Genomic DNA, 20370 nt, shown 5'->3' with positions numbered 1-20370 from the left:
GTCGATATGCTGACTGACTGCAGGTCATCACAGTAGACAAATGGGTAAACACCAGGGGATCAATAAGCAGCAAAAACTGCCCCACTGAGAAACAGATATCCTCTGCTTGAAACCGGCATAAAGGAGTGAAAAGGAACACAGCCTCCCTCTAGTCTGCCATCTTGGATCTCCCAATATTGCTCTCTTTTGACTCTGCATGATTTTTTTCTATCAAAAATACTTAGAAAATAATTATAGTTGTACCAAATCTGTACAAACTGTTTTTCTTACTAATATTCCCTAAACAATGGAGTCTGAAAACTGTTTACATAGCATTTTTATTAGGTATTATAAGTAATCTAGAAATGATTTTAAATATTCTGAAGAATGTAGAGAGTTTATATGTAAATTACATATAACTTTCTATAAGACTTCAGAATATTGGTATTTGGAAGGGGAGGGTTCCTTAAACCCATCTCCCAGAAATACCAAAGAGAACTGTGCTCACTAATTCTTACCTGAGGACCATCAGCTCCATGGGATTACACACCCACACTTGATGTCTGGTCCTTTGACTTTGATTCTGTAAGTGCTACTTGCAGTCAAAGGAACTTTCAGTTCACATTATCCAATGCTGCAAACTGACCTCTTAATTATTTTTCAGTAGCTATTTTGTTGAAATAAAACCCACATGCATAGAAATACACAAATTACATGTGTATAGTTTTATGAATTTTTGCAATATGAGCACAACCATGAAATCACCACCAAAAACAAAGCCATGGACCTTTCAGCAACCCAGGGGGTCCTTCATGATAACCCTGGTCACACATTACTGAAGTAGTTGGTCTCCTGTCTTTTCCACAGAGATTAATTGTGCTGGCATGCTGCTTTTAGACTCATGTATTGTTCTTCTGTTGTCCAGATTCTTTCATTCAACTGTAAGTTTGTGAAATTAATTGGTGATATTCAGTTGGCTTTTTCTCATGCCTAAGAATCAGGGGTTCTAATCGTTCACAAAATTTCACTCATTTTCCTGTCAAAGAACTATGTGATAGTTCCCATTTAGGACCACATGTTCACATGATTCAGCCCAGAGCCCCCCTGCACTGGGCGAGGCTTTCGGATTCCTGCACCCCACCCCCTAAAAATTGATCTGCTAAATGCAGAGCTTCCCTCTGGCCCAGCCCGGCCAGCAGCTGCACCTGCCCAGGCCCAGGGGACCCAGCAAGCACTGGCACAGGTGGTGGAGGAGGGGCTCTCAGGTGGACCCTCCAGACTGGGGGGCATGGAGGGAGTGTGGAGGGAGCTCCCAGATGGATCCCTGCTGGTAGAGCACGGTGTAGGGGTGGAGGAGGCTTGCAGATAGACCCCCGCTGGCCCAGCATGGTGCGGGGGTGTGCAGGCAGCTCCTAGGAGCGCACATCCTGAGAGGATCAAGGTCCAAGGTCCGCTAGCTGCCTAACTGTGGGTAGGGGAGTTCAGCCTGGCAGGCAGTGCAGCACTTGTCCTCTAAGGGGACACTTTAAAATGATCCCATAATGGGAAATTCCAGAACATTTTAGACCCTTTAGCTATGACCCTATGACTTTCCTCTCGAAAGTCCCCCTGCCAGGCATTGTCCCCAACCTAGAAAAGCAAGCTGACAACGCCCAGTACCAGAAGGCCCAGTCCCTGGGGTGTGGTGGGGATCTTGAAGCACCTGCATCCCCAGGACCTCCTCAGGGATTCACCCTGCACCATGCAGTGCCAGTGTGGTTGCAGGCAACCCCTCAGGGGCAGGAGGGCGGGAGGAAGGGCCTTGCTCTTGAGGGATCTCTTCCCCGCAGGCTCCTGGAGCCCTAGAGCAGGACTCAAGTGGTTTGGGGTTCCAGACACGGCGAGTTCACAGTGGGTGGAGCCAGCTGGGGCCATGCCCAACCTACCACTGCCTTCTGCGCATGCCCAGCTCTCAGGCAGTGCCCGGGCAGGGACCGTATGCCCCCTGATCACTTCGCTAGTGCCAGAGCTGTTGGGACGTTGGCATTGTGTCTGCAGCTGCGTTGGCGTCTGGCTGCTTCACAGCTGGAGGAGACCCAGTGCCTGGACCAGGAGCCTGACAGTCCTTCGCCTTTGTGTCAGGCAGACACCTTGCTCTCAGGGAAGGCTGCAGGGGTAACACCACCGCCCTCGGGTAAGGTCGCTGCCCTCTGATAAATCTGCCCTCGGTAATGCCGCCTCCCTTGAGTCAGGCCGCCCCGGGGTAAGGCCTCCACTCTGTGTGGGGTCTTGGTTGGTGTGTGCTGGGGCAGTGAGAGTGCTTTTGGAGACAGACCCCAAGGGTCTGGGCCTTGAGGTCGGGGATCCTAGACAGAGAGGCCTCAGCGGCTGGACATAGCTGGACGGGATGCCAGGGACTCCGGGTGTGAGGACCATCCTGTGCCTGGGTCTAGGCTGGGGACATAGAGGCCAGGCACCTTGCAAAGGCCAGGCTGCGCGTGCTCGGCAGGTCCTTCGTCTCGGGTCTGGAGTGGAGACCGGAGAGGCTGACGCTGTCACGACAGACCCTGCACCCCAGCTTTTTCAGATCCTCCAGTGACTCTTATTTTTGTTTTGTTTAGTTTTTAATGTTTTCAGCTGTCAATGCACCTTTGTTTTTTTAACTAATTTATATGCGGTGCTGAGAATCCAACACATGACCTCGCACATGCTATGCAAGTGCTCTACTCCTGAGTCACTACCCAGTCCTACTCCTTTGGTTTTGAAGGAAAAGAATCCAAACGACCTAGGGCTCTGGATGCCTGGGGCTGAGAAGGGACTGAAAACATTGAGAGCAGGGCTGATGTTTTCTTCCTTTTTCTGGCTGTGTGAGTGAGTGTACTCCTGTTGGTGGTCAGTGCTGTGCCTTTCCTTTTGCTTGGGATGCTTTAAACACCAGTTTAGGGAGGACTCAGGATTAGAACTCATTTTTCCTTTCAGTTATTACTTGTTCCCATATTTCCTGTCTTTATTTTTGAGAAATCATAACTATGTTTTGAACAAATTAGAAGAATTTGGGGAAGGAAGGAATGCATTTTTAAGAATAGTTGTTTTTTTCAAAGTACTGTTAGCTCTTTAAGAAAAAAATGAAGCTGCCAAAAAAGGAATCAACTACCCTCTCCTCTGTCCCCCCATATTTCCTTTTTATTGGGTAACCACACTTCAAGTGCTTTAGTCATTCAGCGTTTTTTCTTTCCATGTATAGTATATTTTTTTCATATATTCTTTTATTGGCCAATTATAAACCACAAATATCCCTCACTTTTATTAACATGCCTCATTGTTTTTAAAAGCTCCACAACTTTGAAGTTATTTTTTTTTATTGCTGAACTTGGATTATAAATTTTCTATTATCAATTGCTTTTCAAAGGCTAGTATTTTGGGATGCTTTAAACACCAGTTTAGGTGTTTAACATGGCAAAATTTCAGAATGTCCAAGGTCAGATGTGATACTTTTATATGAAACAGGCTGAGTAATCTGTTTACACAAGCTTAATGGTTAGATTACATGTGGCTGAATGACTTCATAAAGAAGGTTGCTAAAGAGTTTACATTTTTTTGAGTGCATTTTTTCTAATTTACCATATGGTCAGATGAAAACATTTAATTCCTTAAGTATAACATGGCCAATTTTTGAAAGAAAGGTAAAGCAGAAAACCAGCAGTTGTGTGGGAGAAGCACCTGGTTTAAATATTTTTAAAAGCAAGCCATAGAGAGTAAACCCAGAAGTGGAAGGATGTTACTATACTGCTTACTATTAAAAAAGGAACCAAATCCCTGTTGCATTTTGTATTTTGTGTGCAGAGATCTGAAGGCTTTGTTGGTTTCATTGCTACATTGTGCTTTTTAAAGATGTGCTGTTGTGTTCATGTTGGTGCTAGTTTCCTGAAATTTGAAGAGAAACAGAACTGAGAAAAACATAAACAGTCTACATCTAAGCATGTACAGTCTGAAATCTTACTCTAAATTGTGTAGCATTTTATGTGGGAACTGCACTTGAAAAGATTCGAAAACATCCATAGCATTTTAGTTCTTGTTCTTGATAAGAGTAGTTTTCCCATAACACCAAAAGAAGTAGCATTTTCCCAATTCTATAGATTAATAAGCATGCTCACAGAGATTAAATTGTTCAAGATTCCATTGCTTTTTGAATAATGATGTCTGCATATAATCACATGTACTTAATGCAAGAACTTGGATATTTTTTGCTCTTCCTTTTAAGAAGATATGACAATTTATACAAATTAAATTACAAAATTGTTCATCTTACTTTTTTTCTTTAAAGTGGCAAAATAGTGATGCAAATAATAATGTGCACTGAAAATTGTCTAAAGGATAATTAGCCAGAAACTAAAATAGTATCTTTTTATATGAAGTTTCTGGAAATGTATTATTAAAATATTATACTTGTTTTTATGCTGTTAACCATAAAGGTGAGGGATTGTGTTGCTTTAGTCACTGTTCTGTGCTATGATAAATTTGCAGTTGGAGCTCTCATGACTGTTTTTTACAAACTTGAATAATCTCCTTAAGCATTTTTTAATGGATCTATTTGAACTTATAATATGCTAATATGTTCAAAAGATCACAAAGAGGGCCATAAAAAGTATAGAAAGACTGAAATTGCTTATTTAATTTTTGGTCTTCTAACAGTTTCTTAAAATGCATCAATAAGATGTGTGTCATGATATATTATTTTAATTTGTTTTAGGTTTTTAGCAGATGTGACAATCATGTAGTGTAAAAAAAATAAGGAAAATACTAAAGTTGATAAAGTATGACCAATATGTACTTGAGAAGAAACCCACAGAGAGTAAAAGATTTAAGCTTTTATTGGCAGTTCATGATGACAATTAGTCATATCTAAGTAGCATATCTACTACTGATTATCTCTTAGCTTATGTTGGTTTTTAGTGGGTTTTATAGTTGTTTCAGGCATAGCAAAATCACTATACAGTATTTTAAGACTGCTGACTTTTAGCTATGGAGGGGGATGAGGCCAGCAAAATATTGCTTTTTTGTGTATTTTCACAAATTAAGAGCTGTCTTATTGCTGGTAAAAAGGAATTGAATGTTTATTTTCCACTTTGATCTCATTTTCCTTTTGGGGGCTGGTATTCATGAGCAGCAGAATAAAATCAACTATTTTTAGTCATATGAATAATTTAAAAAAGCATCAGAGTTGCTCTCTAGAGTTTAAAATCTACTGGAATTTTTTCTTTGTTAGAGAAATGAATGCAAAATTTATTAAGTTCCTAAGGTACAGTATTAGACTCCTATTTAAAAGCTGATATGTATTAAGTAGCTATCATGCAGTGGCATAAAGAATCTGTTCCCTGATAATTCTATTTTTTTAAGATTAAAAAAAGTAACAGAAAGGGTGGTGGTAGAAGGGGGAGGGTCTGGGAATTGGTTGTCAGAGAATGGGAAAGTGGTTTCTACCAAGAGGAGTAATTGGTAGAATCAGATGTACCAATGGATAGCAAAGAACAGGAGAACTTTCTTGAGTTACAGTTCCTTGAGCTTCTAGATACTGAAAAAATAGGTAATTAAAATCATTATCATGTATTAGCTCTGTTCTGCTGGGGATTGAGTTGGAATAAATAATACTTTTGTAAATTGAAAGCTCTTACAAGCTTCCTGCAATAATCATGTTACTATAGGTCCATTCATTTTGTAATCTGAAGTGATAAAGAGTATTGAAGAGCTGTGGAATGTGCAGTGCTGTGAAGTCCTATCTCCTCCATGCCTTCTAGAAGCCAGCACCTTCAAATCATCCTCCTGGGGCCTTTGTTCATGTTCTCTTTCCCTTCCAAATTTTACCTGTTATCTAGGGTTTGGTTGTCATCTTTCATTTTAGAGTTGAGTTTTCTCTTCTGGTGATTCCACAGCCCCATGGTTTCTGCTATTCCTCTATTTCCACTTGCCAAGACTCCCCATTCTGCATGACCAGTCTCATTTTATTTTCTAATCTTCAGATTTTTCTTTTTTATTATCCTTCTTGATAAAAACTGGATGGCTGTCATTTCATTATTTTGAATCAGTAACTTTGCAAATTTAATATTTTTCCTCTAATTTCCTCAATTATATTAATTAAATTTATATTTTATTAGTCATTCAAGTTTAAAATCAAAAAGTCATCTTTTTTCTTCTGTATTTTTTATTGGTGCATTATTGCTACATATGGTGGTGGGGTTTGTTGTTACTCAAAAGGTCACCTTGGATTTTTCACTCTCTCTTCAAGAATATGTTGTTGCCATCTTATTGTATTGTGCTTTCTGATTTTTCTTGCTTCTTTCTATTCTTCCAGCAATCATGTACAAATCAGAGATTCCTAATCTCTAGGCTTTTTTCACTCCACTCATTGTGCATACTGCTATTAAAGAGTCTACATGCGTCCTTGATCATCATAGTCTCTGCCTGATGACAGAACAAAAATCCTGAAATAATTACTGGCTGCTTATTAATGTCAGTCATAATCTGAGTGCTTTATTCTCTTTTGACCATCCTAATTTATGTTAGTATTTGCTGTGATCCCCACTTTATAGGTGAAGAGTTGGAGACTTCATGAGCTTGACAGATTTGCTAATGGTAGAAGAACTCAGAATTGAATTTTAAGCCTGTCTTTCTTGAAAGTCTGTGTTCTTGATCACTATGTGTTTGTTTTTCTACATTAATTATCCCCAGTCCACTTTTGAAACTTAGTTCTTCTTATGATTAAACTTAGGTTTTGACATATGTCCTCAAAAGAAAGTAAACTTTAACTTTTACTTTACATTTTTTGTTTTTATGTCCATTTTTATTTCTTAGAATTTTTTCTTGTCTCTCTCTTCCATGTGAAAATTAGCTCATACATAGTCAAGCTCCACTACTGCCTTTCCTATCTGTGTAATAGTAAAGTTTGTTTTTGTTCCTATAGTTACTTGATCTTTGATACTTTCTATTCTTAATTTCATTTTGAGTGTTCTAACAGTTATAATTGGAGTATAACATTCTGGAAAGCAGACAATGTTTTATTGTTTCTCTGTGTCTCAGTAGATGCTCAGGAAATAAGGGTAAATGGGTATGGAAATGATCACTGGTAAATTAAACTTTTCTTTGACATTTAAGTAGTGTTTGAGTTTAGCTGCTGGATGTCTCCCTGTTTCTTTTACTTACTTGACACCAATTCCCCACCACAAGTTTATTGGAGTTTTGTGTCTGTAGCAACCGGTTTTCTTTTTGTGAACTGCCGTATGAGTTCTTTATTTTTCAGATTGCTGAGTGAAAATTAGTATCAATTGTTTATTCAAAAAGCCAGTTTATGCATATGATTTCTTGGTATTGTATATAAAAATGCTTAAAATTAACAGTTTGCATTTGATTAATTTTCCATGTTCTTCAGTTGGGCAAGCTTCCTAATGAACTACAATATTCTAATAAGTTGACTTCACAGTTTCTTTTGTGTTTATATAGATATGAAAGATGGAATAAAACTATTTCCTGTGCAGTTTTATTCCTTTTGGTGGTAACAGGAAGGTCCAACAAATATACATCACTTTTAGATACCTGAAGAATTCATATACAATTTTAGATTTATTTTGATCATCTATCATGGTTATCATGCAGAAGTTAGTTTTTTTCTCTTATTTGCCTTTGAGGTCAATATTCTGTTAATTTAGATTCTTAATTCTTGCTTTGGTGATAAAAATATATTGCTGTTAAGAATCATAAACTTAGTATAGGTTGTGATAGTGATGGGGGAGATGTTTGCTTTTTGGAATGCTAAAAGGCATGACTGTAAAGTGAGGTTGTGAGGCTAATCAGTTTGTCACTCTACCTTCACTCAACTTTATACAGGTAATCACAAACACTACTTTTAGGTTTTAAGCACATTTAAATTATTCATTGATTTAAAAAAACAGATGAAATAGTTACATGCTTCAAATTGTAAGTGGTATAGAAATATGTAGTTTGAAGATGTCTCTTCCTTAATATCCTGATTTTTCTATTGGGAAGTGGCCACTCATCTCTGAAATAATCTAATAGAAACTCTTACTTTGTATACATACAAGTAAATGTGAATTAATTTTCTTTTCATGTGAGTAGAGATGAGGCACACTGCAGATTTTTACTTGCATTTTAACCTGAATGTGTATCTCTTAAATTCCATATCAAAACATAAAGAACCACTCCATTCTTTTAAAAACACTTGCAGTCTCAAAGTATGCTGTATATAACTACAGTTTTAGATTGTGCATTTTATTTAAGAATATTTTCTACTAATGGGCATTTTGGTTGTTTCTGTTTTTTTACTATTATAGCTATTGAGGCAATGCACTGAAGGAAAAGAAGAAAAAAATTAAAGGTAGGTGATCCTTCCCTGTAGGGAAGAATAAAGTTTGAACTGAAATTATTATGTAGGGGTGAAAATGTATGATTTTTTTTTTCATTTATTTTAAGAGTCCAAACTTTAAGACTATGTAGCTGCCTACTGTTATTGTTTTAAATTATTTTAAATAGACTTTACAGTACAATCTTCTATAGTTAAGAAATAGTACAACTGTGTTGAAGTGTGACTAGACAAAAAGTATGACATGATTTGATAGACTGAAGGCTGAAACAACAAAACTTGTTTGTTCAGGTTTGTCTTTTATGTCCCTGTTACAGTCCTTCCATGTTATACGGTAAGACCCCTTCTGGATTGAGGGTTTTACTGTCTTCTATCAGACAGGTGGGACTGAGAACTTCTTTATGACCAGCCTTAACCCAGAATGGCAAAGGGAGGTTAAAGTAAAATATCTAGGTTGTTATTACTGACATAGGAGAGGAGATTTACTTTCTATGACCCACCTTGGGGGAGAGGAATTCTAGTTTCTGTGGCCTGCCTTGGGAGTAATAAAAGGAGTAGGAGAAAGAACAGAAGTCAGAAAGAGAATTTGCTTTTGAGGCTAGCTGGTGTCCTCAAGTTCAAAGTGCTCATCATGCAGAAGTATCATTCTTTGCTGTAGGTTTTTATGAGCCCCACAACATGTTTCTTGGTTATCCCTTTTGTGTATGTGTGTGTGATTGTGAGAGAGAGAAAGAGAGAGGAGGGCTGAAGCAAGTGATGTCCTAGTGAGCTTCATCCCTAGCCCCCTGCTTTTAAATTATTTTTTTTTGATACAGGGTCATGCTAATTTGCTCAGGGTGTTCCTGAACTTGTCTTCCTCCTGCTTCAGCCTCTGAGTAACAGGGATCATATGCCTGTGTTACTCCAACTGAGTTTTCATTTTCTTTCTGGCATGATGATTAGTGACCTGGCTGGAGAGAAATATGGGATCATGCAAAGACACTTCTTAGAATCTGTTGATTGAAAAGGTGCCACTGGTGATGGGTAGCAGCTTCCATGATCAATTGTTTATTCCTCAAGGGTCAACCCTCCATGCATTTAGAAGTTCAGCACTTTGAAATGATAATGACCTGGAAGGTAATGTGTGAGACTATCACCTATGTTATGGTTTCCATGGGTTTTGCTCCTCAGATGTCCATGTGTTGGAAGCTTGGTCTCCTTGGGGAGATCTGTGAGGTGATAGTACTTTGAAGGGGTGGGATGTAATGGGAGGTTCATAGGTCATATAGGGACTTGCCCTAAAGATACTGAGTTAGTTTTCATGTGATCCCTTGGTAAGATCTTAAAAGTGTTAATTCTTGAAATGCGTTGTTATTATTAGTGAGTGATTATAAGAACCTTAGCCTGACCCCTGCCAGCTCTTTGACTTTCTGTTTGGGGATGTAATATCTTTTCCTAAACAGGGTACTACTGTTGCCATCTGCCATGATGTGATGCATCATGAAAGAAAGAAAAGCTTTCACTAAGTGAACTGATGCCAGCACTATGCAGTTGAATATCAAAAACTGTGGGCTAAATAAAGGTCTTTTCTTTATAAAGTTAGCCTATCTAAGGCATTTTGTTATGGTATATAAACCTGAGTAATTCAGCTGGTAAAAGTGCATTTAAAATGGAATACCTGTTTGGAGATGAGCTAAAATTCCCAAGTATCTTCTAAAAGAAAATATCAAGGCCTCCAATGCAACATATTTTATTTTATATGGTCATTAGCTTTTTTAAAATATAAAATTATATGTCTAAGATGAGATTTAAACTACTAAAATAAGTGAAGTTAAATTCCTCCTGCAGGGCTTTCCATCCATGTCTGTTCTTTATGGGTTACCAAAGTAATGATTTCTCAGTTTGGTGCAACTCCTTTCAGCTGTTTATGTATAAACAAAGACAGTATGTTTGCCCGGTCTTAAGAACTCCAGAATTCTCTTGAAAATAACCAAAGGGAATGATAAAAGTCAGAATCTTATTGAATAAAGAAGTGAAATGAAATGATGGGACAAAGAGTAAATGAACAGTTTATGTTCTTTGACTCCTTCTGATCATGGATACTATAAATACAGAGTATTGCTTTGTCATCTGTATCAACTACTTAGCTTCTGTTAGATTGTTGATCAGGTTATGTCTGACTGTCATTTTCCCAAGTGTTGTACTTTTCAAACAATAGGGAATTTGAATATTTTTCTGATAGGCCTCAAAAATTAGTTTTTAGGTGTTTATGTTCTATGCTACTTCTTTTGAGAGTGGTGTTTATGTGTTGTCTAGATTTGACCCAGTGTGACTTAGATATATTTTATAAGAGGTCTTGTTCTTACCCATTTATGAACCACTGTGATTATCTTTTGATACATTTTATTGTAGTAGATGTTGTAAGCCTAGTAAATATAAGGTCATTTATTTAGTTTTTGATTTTTTTCCCTACAATAGCAGTAGGAATTCACTGTAGAAAGACTTTAAACAATGAGGAAGAGACAGATTATCAGCAATGCTCACCCAGTGGTGGTATATCCTTTAATTCTAACTGCTTTAATGAAATCATCAACATGAAAAAACCAGGCTTTAAGTCCTGCTGCCATAGAAAAGTAGATTTAGTGATAAAACTATGAAAAATATGACTGACTGGATTTTGTAGTTCTAGGAACTTGCACTTTAGTAACCCAGGTTGTGATAAAGCCTTGACTTAACATAAAGCCTTGACTTAACATGTCAGGGAATTTCTGCACATAAACAACTGACCACTTTGTGCTTAAAATGTTAGTTAAGGAAACCTCAGTTGGATCACTAGTGTATCTCTATAAATGCCAGTGGGTAAATTGTGTAGAACTTTTGCTGTGGTAAGTGTCAGTGTATCTTGGTAGTCCATCATTAAAATACTAAACTTTATGGGTAAAACTGTTGTAAAGTCTTGATTAGAATGGTCAAGGCCCTGAGTTCAATTCCAATACTGAAAAAAACAAAAGAAAGGTCTTAAGTTAGTAGAAGAAAATATTTAGAATGCCACAGCTCAAAAGACTAGTACAAAGCAGTCTTTTTTTTGCAATGTTTAGAATGATTATTTATTTTATTCTTGTGACACCTGAAAGTATTTTTACTGTGAACTCTCAAGTTTTCATTCTTTGTCTTTTGATAACTAGAGTGGATTTTAAAATCCTGTTTCATATTCATACTCAAATAAAAGAGTAAATTTTGGAACACGTAAAGGAAGTCACTACAATTCTTGTTTCAAGAAAAAGACTACAGGGTTCATAGTGAGTTAAAATGCATTATAAATCCCATCCTGAGAAATATTCCTTAAATACTTTTAAAATATTTTAATAGACTTGACTTTTCCCTTTGAAAAGAGTGATTTGAACCGTTTCTTCTTTCATGAACCAAAGATAACTAGAAATGGATATAGAAATTCTGCAGTAATTTATAGCTGCATTATACTTTGCTGTACTATTCTATCATCTATTTCTTTATTATGCTTTTCATGCCATTGATTTGGCCTTCAAGGAAAAGAAGGGAAGAAGTAAGCATGAATTTTTAATAGTTGAACAACCTCATTGTTTATGATGAACAGTAAGCTTGCTTTTTATTGACAGGGATTTATCATCATCACTGATTTTAATGCATCTGTGTAGCACTTAATAAAATGAATATCAGTTATACTGATATCATAAGTCATATATTTCTAGACACATACATCTGGATATCTGGTCACAGCTCAGAAGGCACCATTTATTTAGAATACTATGTAAATGAATAGCTTCTATTGCTTCAGGAGAACTCCTGATATTTCTTAGAGTTGTTTTAGTCAGCTTTTTCTGCTGTTGTGATCTTGCTTGTGGACAAGAGCAAATTTAGAGGAGAAAAAGTTTATTTGGGCTCCCAACTTCAGAGTTCTCAGTCTGTTGATGGCTGACTCTATTGCTCTGGGCTCAAAGAGAGGCAGGACATCATGGCAGAAGGACATGGAGGAGGAAAGTAGCCAGGGCCCTACACCAGGAAGCAGAGGGAGACCATTTCCCTCACCACAGACAGATATAGACCCCAAAGTCATGGCCAAGGACCCACTTCTTGGCATACATAACCTACCTTCCTACAGTATCACCCAGTTAGCCCCTGTCAGGAGATTGACACACTGATAAAGTTAAGGTTCTCATAACCTGGTAATTTCACCCCTAAACTTCCTTGCATGATTCATACATGAGCTTTTTAGTGGGGTCACTTAATATCTACACAACAGTAATTCTTCCTGGATTTTTCAGGCAATATGTTTAGACCCTTATAACTTTGGTGTTACAACATTTTCATGTTTTTAAAGTGGCAGGCTAGTATTATTCCTATTTTATACATGATGGGATACATGATCTCAGATACAAAATGACTGAATTTTTATAAATCTGTTGTGTTTTCTGTAAAATAATGGTGATATTGTACTCAATGATCCACAGTGCTTAAGGTCATAGAGTTTGGTGTGAGATACACTAAACCTCAACCTTTTTTTGTTACTTGTAGCTATAAAGGTTTGAGCAAGTTAATTTAATACCTTTTTTTGTAAATTTCCACCATTGAAAATAATACTGTGCACATAACATTTTTTGAAGATTTAGATGCATTAACATACTGGAAACATCCCAAAGCTTTATATACTTTTTTTATAGTTGCTTTAATAATCAGTAATAAAGGCAATGTTATTTTGTGTGCTGTTTTTTCAGAGATTATGAGATCACTTACTTGACAGCAGAAAGTGAGGAACCTCATACAGCAGACATATTTATTTAAGCAGAGGCCAGTGTAGATCAGTCATACCTCATTTATCAGTATTGTAAACAGTGAGTGGGAGGAGTTAAAAAAATAAGAAGAGGAATCTCAAATAACAATGAAAATAGTTGTTCTCTAGTCCAGAATAGGATGATCCATATAAGGCTTCATACAGTATAGATAAAATAAAGGAGGAGATTTGAATCATCTGGCCACACAAAGAAGAAATGAGAAATGACTAAAGTTTGGAGTTTTAACCCTTGGAGTATTAATACTGGGTCTATGATCTCTGAAGTGTTCCTTTCTTTTTTGGTGGTCCTAGGGAGTGAACCCATGATGACACTCATCCCAGGCGAATGCTCTACCACTCAGCCCCAGCCCATGAGTTGTTCCTGACATACCATCATCGCTACTGTTCTTCATAGTAACTTAGAGCCACCAAGCAGTGTTTGAATTAGAACCAATGTACTATAGAAAGACTTTGATTAGTTGGTTTTAATCTTTGGAATTTGAACACCAGTTTCCTGTCCATTCATTCCTTTCACTCCTTTTTTTTTTTTTTTGAGGGGGTCATTCTGAGGATAGATCTCAGGGGCAATTAACCATTGAGTCACATTCCCAACCTTATTTTGTATTTTTTTAAAGGCAGAATCTCACTGAATTGCTTATTAGCACCTCACTTTTGCTGAGGGTGCCTTTGAACTATGATCCTCCTGTCTCAGCCTCCAGAACCACTGGGAATACAGGTGTGTGCCACCATGCCCAGCTGACATTTTACTCTTAATTGTACTTGATTGTAAAAATACTAAATTTGAATATGTTTATTATTTAATTTGATTAATAAAATTGAGGTAAGTCAATAGAAAGCTTTCTGGTCTGTGGTGTGGTAAATGTTATAAATTCAGATCTCAATAAATATGTTTGATTTTGAGTCTTTTTCTCATTGTTATTTTAAAGTTTATCTGTGAAGGTCAGTGTCTGCTTGTTTTCTAACCATTTGTTACCTTCTTTTAATAGGGAACATTATTAAAATCAAGTCCTTCTCCTAAATATTTGTGTGTGTGTGTGTGTGTGTGTGTGTGTGTGTGTGTGTGTGTTGTGTGTGTATTTGGTCTAGTATATATTCTCATTTGTTTTAAGTGATACAAAAAATACCATTTACCTCCAGGGAGATTTCTTATTTAAAAAAAAATGTTTCCTTTTGAGGTGAACTGGAATCTCAATACATTAACATTTTGAAAAGTTTGTATCTGCTACATATATCCTAGTGACTACCTACAGCTAAGGAAATATGTAAAGATCTTTTACAGGATCTTTACTCATGTAGAACTGGATTTTGTTAAACACACTAAATAAACTCTTTTGGTAGCTTTTCACTATCACAAAAGTAAGTTCAGTAATTAGAATGAGCCCTAAGCAGTTTCAAGCTTGAAGCTTAGGTTTAGGCACAATTTCTCACAGTGGTCTAAGATATCAGAAATGCAGATTTTTAAAAAAATGAGAACAGTATGTTTGCATGACTTCACCATTACTATACCAAAAGGTGATGTTTTGTTGTGTTTCAAGTTGGTGCTTAAGTAAAATTGAGAGTCAGGGCTTTCATGTTCTTATAGAGTTTATCTCTGGTAGTTGTTATTTCAGTTAGAGGGCTTTAGTGCATTTTGAGTATGACAATGCATTATGTATAATCAAAAATGAATTCCAGGTTTCTTTAAGCAATAATAAAAGCATCTTTATTATTACATATGCTTGTAGGATATTTAATTTTTCTCTATCCTGAAAGAGAAATGGGAGATATATGGATGAATTTAGTCAGCTAGTGTACATATTTAAGATGAATTGTGTTTGTTTCCCCATGCAGAGCAGTGTTCCACTCAAGAGTAGAGGACAAATACAGTTTGGGTAGTCTGGTAGGTAAACAATGTCCCTTCCTTCCCCCAATAGGTCCATGTCCTAATCCCCAAAAGTGAATGTGTGACCTTTTGGCAAAGAGGAATTAAGGATGCAGATGAAGTATGGTTGCTAACCAGCTAACTGTAAGGTAGGAAGATTATTGTGGATTATCCTGATGAGTCCAGTGTATCCTTACATGTGTCCTTAAAAGAGGAAGGGGAAACAAAGTTGACAGACACAGAGAGAGCGCAGAATGAGAAGGACTCATTTCTACTTTTCTGTCATTGGAGTTGGAGGAAGACTATAAGCCAGAGTAAGCAGAGCCAGACACTGCAGTACACAGGAACAGTCTTCCCTGGAGCCTCCAGAAAGGAAAAGTCCTGCTGTGACACCCTTACTTTCAGCAGCCCAGCAAGACCTGTGTCAGACATCTGACCTCCATAACTGTAAGATAATATACTGTGGTTTTAAGCCAGTAATCAATTTGTTAAGTCAGAGATAAAAGGTGCACAGGTATTTAGTCAGCTAGTGTACATAGTGTACATACATCAAAGGATGTTGATACCTTGATTGTTTAGGCATTCAGTATCCTATTAAGGTGTGAGAAGTAGGATCATCTTGAAGTTCATTACAGTAATCTAGGAAAAAATGTTAAGGGTAGTGACAGATAGGGATTTTTCACAAAGGCCAGTGAAAGTAACAAAAGGTGGTTTGAAAGTAGAGGGAGGTCATGTTGACTGTTTTGGTTTCAGATATACTAAACCTGTGTGTGTGTGTGTTTTAGTATTAGGGAATTGAACCCAGTGGGATTGTACCCTGAACTACATCCCCAGCTATTTTTTTTTTTTAATTTTGAGACAGGATCTGGCTCCATTGCCCAGGCTGGCCTTAAACACGTGATCCTACTGCTTCAGCCTCAGTTGCTGGGATAACAGACCCGCACCATCAAACCCAGCATCAGATACCTGATTTGAAGTGATGGTGAGGACCTGCTCCTCTATGAAGTTAATTTAGATACCTATTAAAACTTCACTGTACACACTAGATGATTTGTGCTACAAGGATAATGTTTCAACCAGTAAAGCAGGAAACACACACACACACACAAACCTGCCTTAAAATCTCAGAGGTAGCATGTTGAGGGAGGAAAGGACAAAATTAACATCCATGTAAGTAGCTCTGTGGCAAACCAAAACTGGGGTTCTTATCAATTTCTTTCCAGTTTGGTAGAGAAAAAGCCTAGTACTTGAAGAAGTTGTATATATTCATTTTTCTTAGTAGGACTGTGTCTGAGTTCATTCTAAGAATATAAAAATGCATTTTCATTCTAGGCTCAGGTGAGAGAGAAGATGAGAATGTCATTGAGCATTAGTCATTATTAAAACTTCTGCTGTCTTTAAAAGTACTTTTGGGATGTGGGACTGACCAGCTGCCCCACACTGGCCTCTTCCTGGGAAGTGGCGAGTGGGGCCCTGACCCAGAGCCTCCTCCTCACCCAGGCTGATGTTGGTGCCCAGGACCTCAACTGGGAGGAGTTGCTGGCACCACCTACTCTGGGCCAGGACCTGGTGCACTTGAGCAGGACCCCTGAACTCCAAGGCAGAGCCCCTGCTTCCTCGACCTGAGCTGTGGCCCCAAGGGAGGTGAAGAGGTCCTCGCAGTGGGCATCCTGAACTCAGCGAGAAACATATAGATGTACATGGGAGAGGAGTACTGAGACACTGGCAGGGGCAAGGTTGTCTGCCAAGGGCATCTGCTCTCTCCCTGACAGCAGTTGCTGTCCTTTGGAGAAAAGCAGTGTGTGTTCATCACTAATTTCGTAGTATATATGAGACCAACATCAGCAAATTCTTCACCAAGCTCTCCTGCTCTAAGATCAAGAATAGACCTTGACAAGGTCCAAACCATAATGGAATCATGGGGTCAAAATTATCACCTGGAACTCAGCAGTTGATGAATATGGTTAGGTTTCAGCAACAGAATCATATTCCCATTGGAGAGCAACTTTAGTCCATTTTGGGAACTGTCAGATACAAGCACATGATTGCACTCCAGCCATCGTCCACTTCAGTAGTCCTGGACAAGACATCCTCCACACCTTTCCCTTTTAGAACTGCATTGACATCTGCAAACGGGATTGAAAACTTACAGACTTTCATCAATAAAAGCACAAGACCACCTGGGGTGGTAAATAACACAAACCATGACAGGTGTAAGACTGTGCCACAGGACCATTCCCTTCTTGAAAATGATCTTAAAAATGCAGTATCTTCTTTCTCACCAAAGAAAACAAGTGACAAGCTCACTTCCCAGTTCTGAGTTGCTGCCCTTTCTCTAGAATTTATGCAGTCAAGTCAACCATCTTCAAGTGGGACATAATGCCAAGTGTCAGGAAAACATCCCCAAGCCCAGTGAAGGCATTGTTGGTGTTGCAATGGAAGAATAGCTTATTTGATCCTACTTGTAGCAGATTCTCTCTAAAAATATGGAACTACTGGAAAAGAAACTTGTGGAATGCATTGATCAGCAATACATCAATTCCAGGAGCACGTAGATGACAAGGTGGCCTTGTTGATGGACTTCCTGCAAAATCCCAACTCCCCACCCACTGGGCTGCCTCTGAGCCATTGTGACACTGGAGAAAGAATTTCCAGTGGAGAAAGATAAGTGCTCAGCCTATAGTGGCCTGCAGATATTCATTACCTATTTATTACAAAACCCAAACCTAAAAACATTTATGAAAGCCAAGTATTTGATGTCCTGTGAAGGCTCAACAGCTGACATGAAGTGACCTAGGTGTTTTTACTGCCCTTGTTACTGTGAATCCAGTACTATACACTAAGAGGTAACACCAAAATTAGAAGTTATTCTTGTTTATAATGTTTTCCATGTGCTGAAATTTTTGTATGCTTGTATTGCTTAAAGGTTTTAATATTTAAGGATTTTTTTTGTGTGGTGCTGGGGATAGAACCCAGGGCCTTGTGCTTGACAGGCAATCACTCTAGCAACTGAGCTATATCCCCAGCCCATATTTAAGGATTTCTAATATAGTTCATTAGTTTTGTATTGTATGTGTTTGAAGTAGTTTTAATTTTTACAAATACCTTATTTAATATTTGTGAGGTATGAAAAAATGCTTACTTGGATTTATTTTTCTAATTGATCGTTCTTGGAAAACTGAGTGTTTTGTTTTGAATCACTTAATTTCAGATCACCAACTTATATTTTATATTGTTTACTACAGATTTCAAAAATGGATGTCATGTTTGGTATATGTAAAAGTAGTTCTCATTATGGTCATCAATTTTATGCTTTGTCACATCATAGCAGCAAATAGGAAAGTGAAAAATCAAAACTGGCCCATTCCTTTTTAGGACTGTTACTTTGGATTTAGTGTTTGATGTAAAATTGGAGAAGTTGTCTTGTTTTACCTCAGTAACCAAGAATACATAATGAAATTTCCTTTTTAGGCTGATACATGATTTTTCCCAGCCCTTCCTGGCTCTTGTCCAGTGTGAACTGCTGAGGGTCTGTCCGCATTGAAGCATTTCAGCATATGATTCCAGGATGCTGCAGTTCTGTCTAGTAGACTTCACTTTTAGATATGAGCTGGGCACAGTGGTGTATGCCTGTAATCTCAGTGACTCTGGAGGCTGAGGCAGGAGGATTACAAGTTTAAAGCCAGCTTCAGCAATTTAATGAGGCCCTAAACAATTTAGCGAGGACCTTGTCTCAAAATAAAAGATAAATGATAAAAAAAAAATTGTGGGGATGTGGCTTAGTGGTAAAGCACCCCTGGGTTAAATCTAATACCAAAAAACAAAACAAAACAGAAACAAATGTATATGTGTTGAAGGATGATGTATTTGTGTCTAAAAATAAATGGATCTTCTGGAAGCTAAAAAAAAAAGTGTTTTTTTTCCTCTACAACATTACCTTCCTGCTCAACACCAAAATAAAGCACATCTTCTTGAGTGACATAGTCTGGCTTTGTGGCAGTTACCACTGTTCCATGGTGTTCATTGTATTATATTTTATCACAGTAACAAAAGTGTATGGTTTATTTAGTGTCATTTACTGTTACTTTATTCCAAAATTGATTTTTTCTGCTGAATGGGAGATATAACAATTAAATCAATCCCTTAATGCCTGCTTATATATTTGGTTTTCATCCTGTGCTTCTACAACCCTGGGATTACTTTTTTTCCCCAAAAATCTTTTTAATTGTCTCATTTTCTTCAACTTGAAATGTTACTGACAAGAAAAAATAATGTTTACTAATTTTGACCCTTGAATTTTTTTTTTTAGGAATTTCCCTGACCATTTGGATTTCTGTACGCAGCCTGCCTATCATGCTTATTTGATTAAGTTTAAGGAATTTGTTAACAGATTTTTTAAAATCATTTTCTATGTGTGTTAACAATTGTAGAGGTTTATAGGGGAGAAACAGGAACACTGGAAAGATCATGTGCTTCAGTTAACAAACTATTCAAGCTGCTTGCAGTAAATGAAATCCCTGAAGCATCCTCCTTCTAAAACTTTGACTGTGGAGTGAGTTTCCAGGTCAAGAACATAAGGATGGCAGTTTTGGTAGCTGTTTCCCTCAGTAGTGTTAGTCACTGTTGGCATGTGACTTATTTGAGATCAGAATGAATATTTTTTTAAAAGAGGATACCTGTTGATAATTGTTTAAAATTTTTCCAAGAAACTAAGATAAACTCCCCTTTTCTCTCCAAAAGGAAGGAAGTATATGTGTAATGTAGCAGTTAAAGTCAAATTCAGGGGTGCATGGGTGCTTTGGCTTAGCAAAGATCATATTGTATTTTCAGATCTTTTTATTTCAACCACTGTCTTGTGGTGTTCAGGATTCTGCTACTCTGGGTCCAGTGAGGAAAAGGAAGTCACACAGTAATGAGAATGGAGAATGTTTAAAGAATTACACTCACAGACTGTTGCCTAATAAGAATTAAAGAGAGCTGTAAAAAATAATCATAATTGATGCAAGAGCACCCTGTGCTTGTAGGGCTGTGATTGAGTAACCAAGCAAGCAGCCCACACAGGGTTTGAGATGAAAGCCTCATGGGAGAGGGCTTGTCTATGACTACCAGACAGCAGGGAAAGGGTGTTGATGGAATTTGCTAGAATATCACTCTCTTGGGTACCAGGGCCACATGTTTATATGTGGTATTTCAGCAGGACCTGTGTTCTACAGACTTGTGGGCTCGGGAGGGAGGGTGCAGAGGAAGCTGTGGGCTGTGGTGCAGAGCAGGAGCCTGGTGCTGGGGACACCTGCCAAGCAGTGCCCTAGACAGAAGCAGAACTCTTCTCTCCTGCAGTGTCTCTGGTGCCATCTGCTGAACATTATCCATGAA

General features: G+C 37.8%; 1 pseudogene; it reads left to right on the top strand.

Annotated features, from left to right (window-relative positions):
- The first annotated feature begins 1956 nt into the window (after positions 1 to 1956).
- On the top strand, positions 1957 to 18678 carry LOC124974892 (ATPase PAAT-like; annotated as a pseudogene).
- The last annotated feature ends 1692 nt before the right edge of the window (positions 18679 to 20370 follow it).

This window comes from Sciurus carolinensis, unplaced genomic scaffold, assembly GCF_902686445.1.
Source record: "Sciurus carolinensis unplaced genomic scaffold, mSciCar1.2, whole genome shotgun sequence".
In the NCBI taxonomy this organism is placed as follows: Eukaryota; Metazoa; Chordata; class Mammalia; order Rodentia; family Sciuridae; genus Sciurus; species Sciurus carolinensis.
Note: the sequence above shows the minus strand (reverse complement) of the source record. Positions and strands in the feature narration are given on the sequence as shown.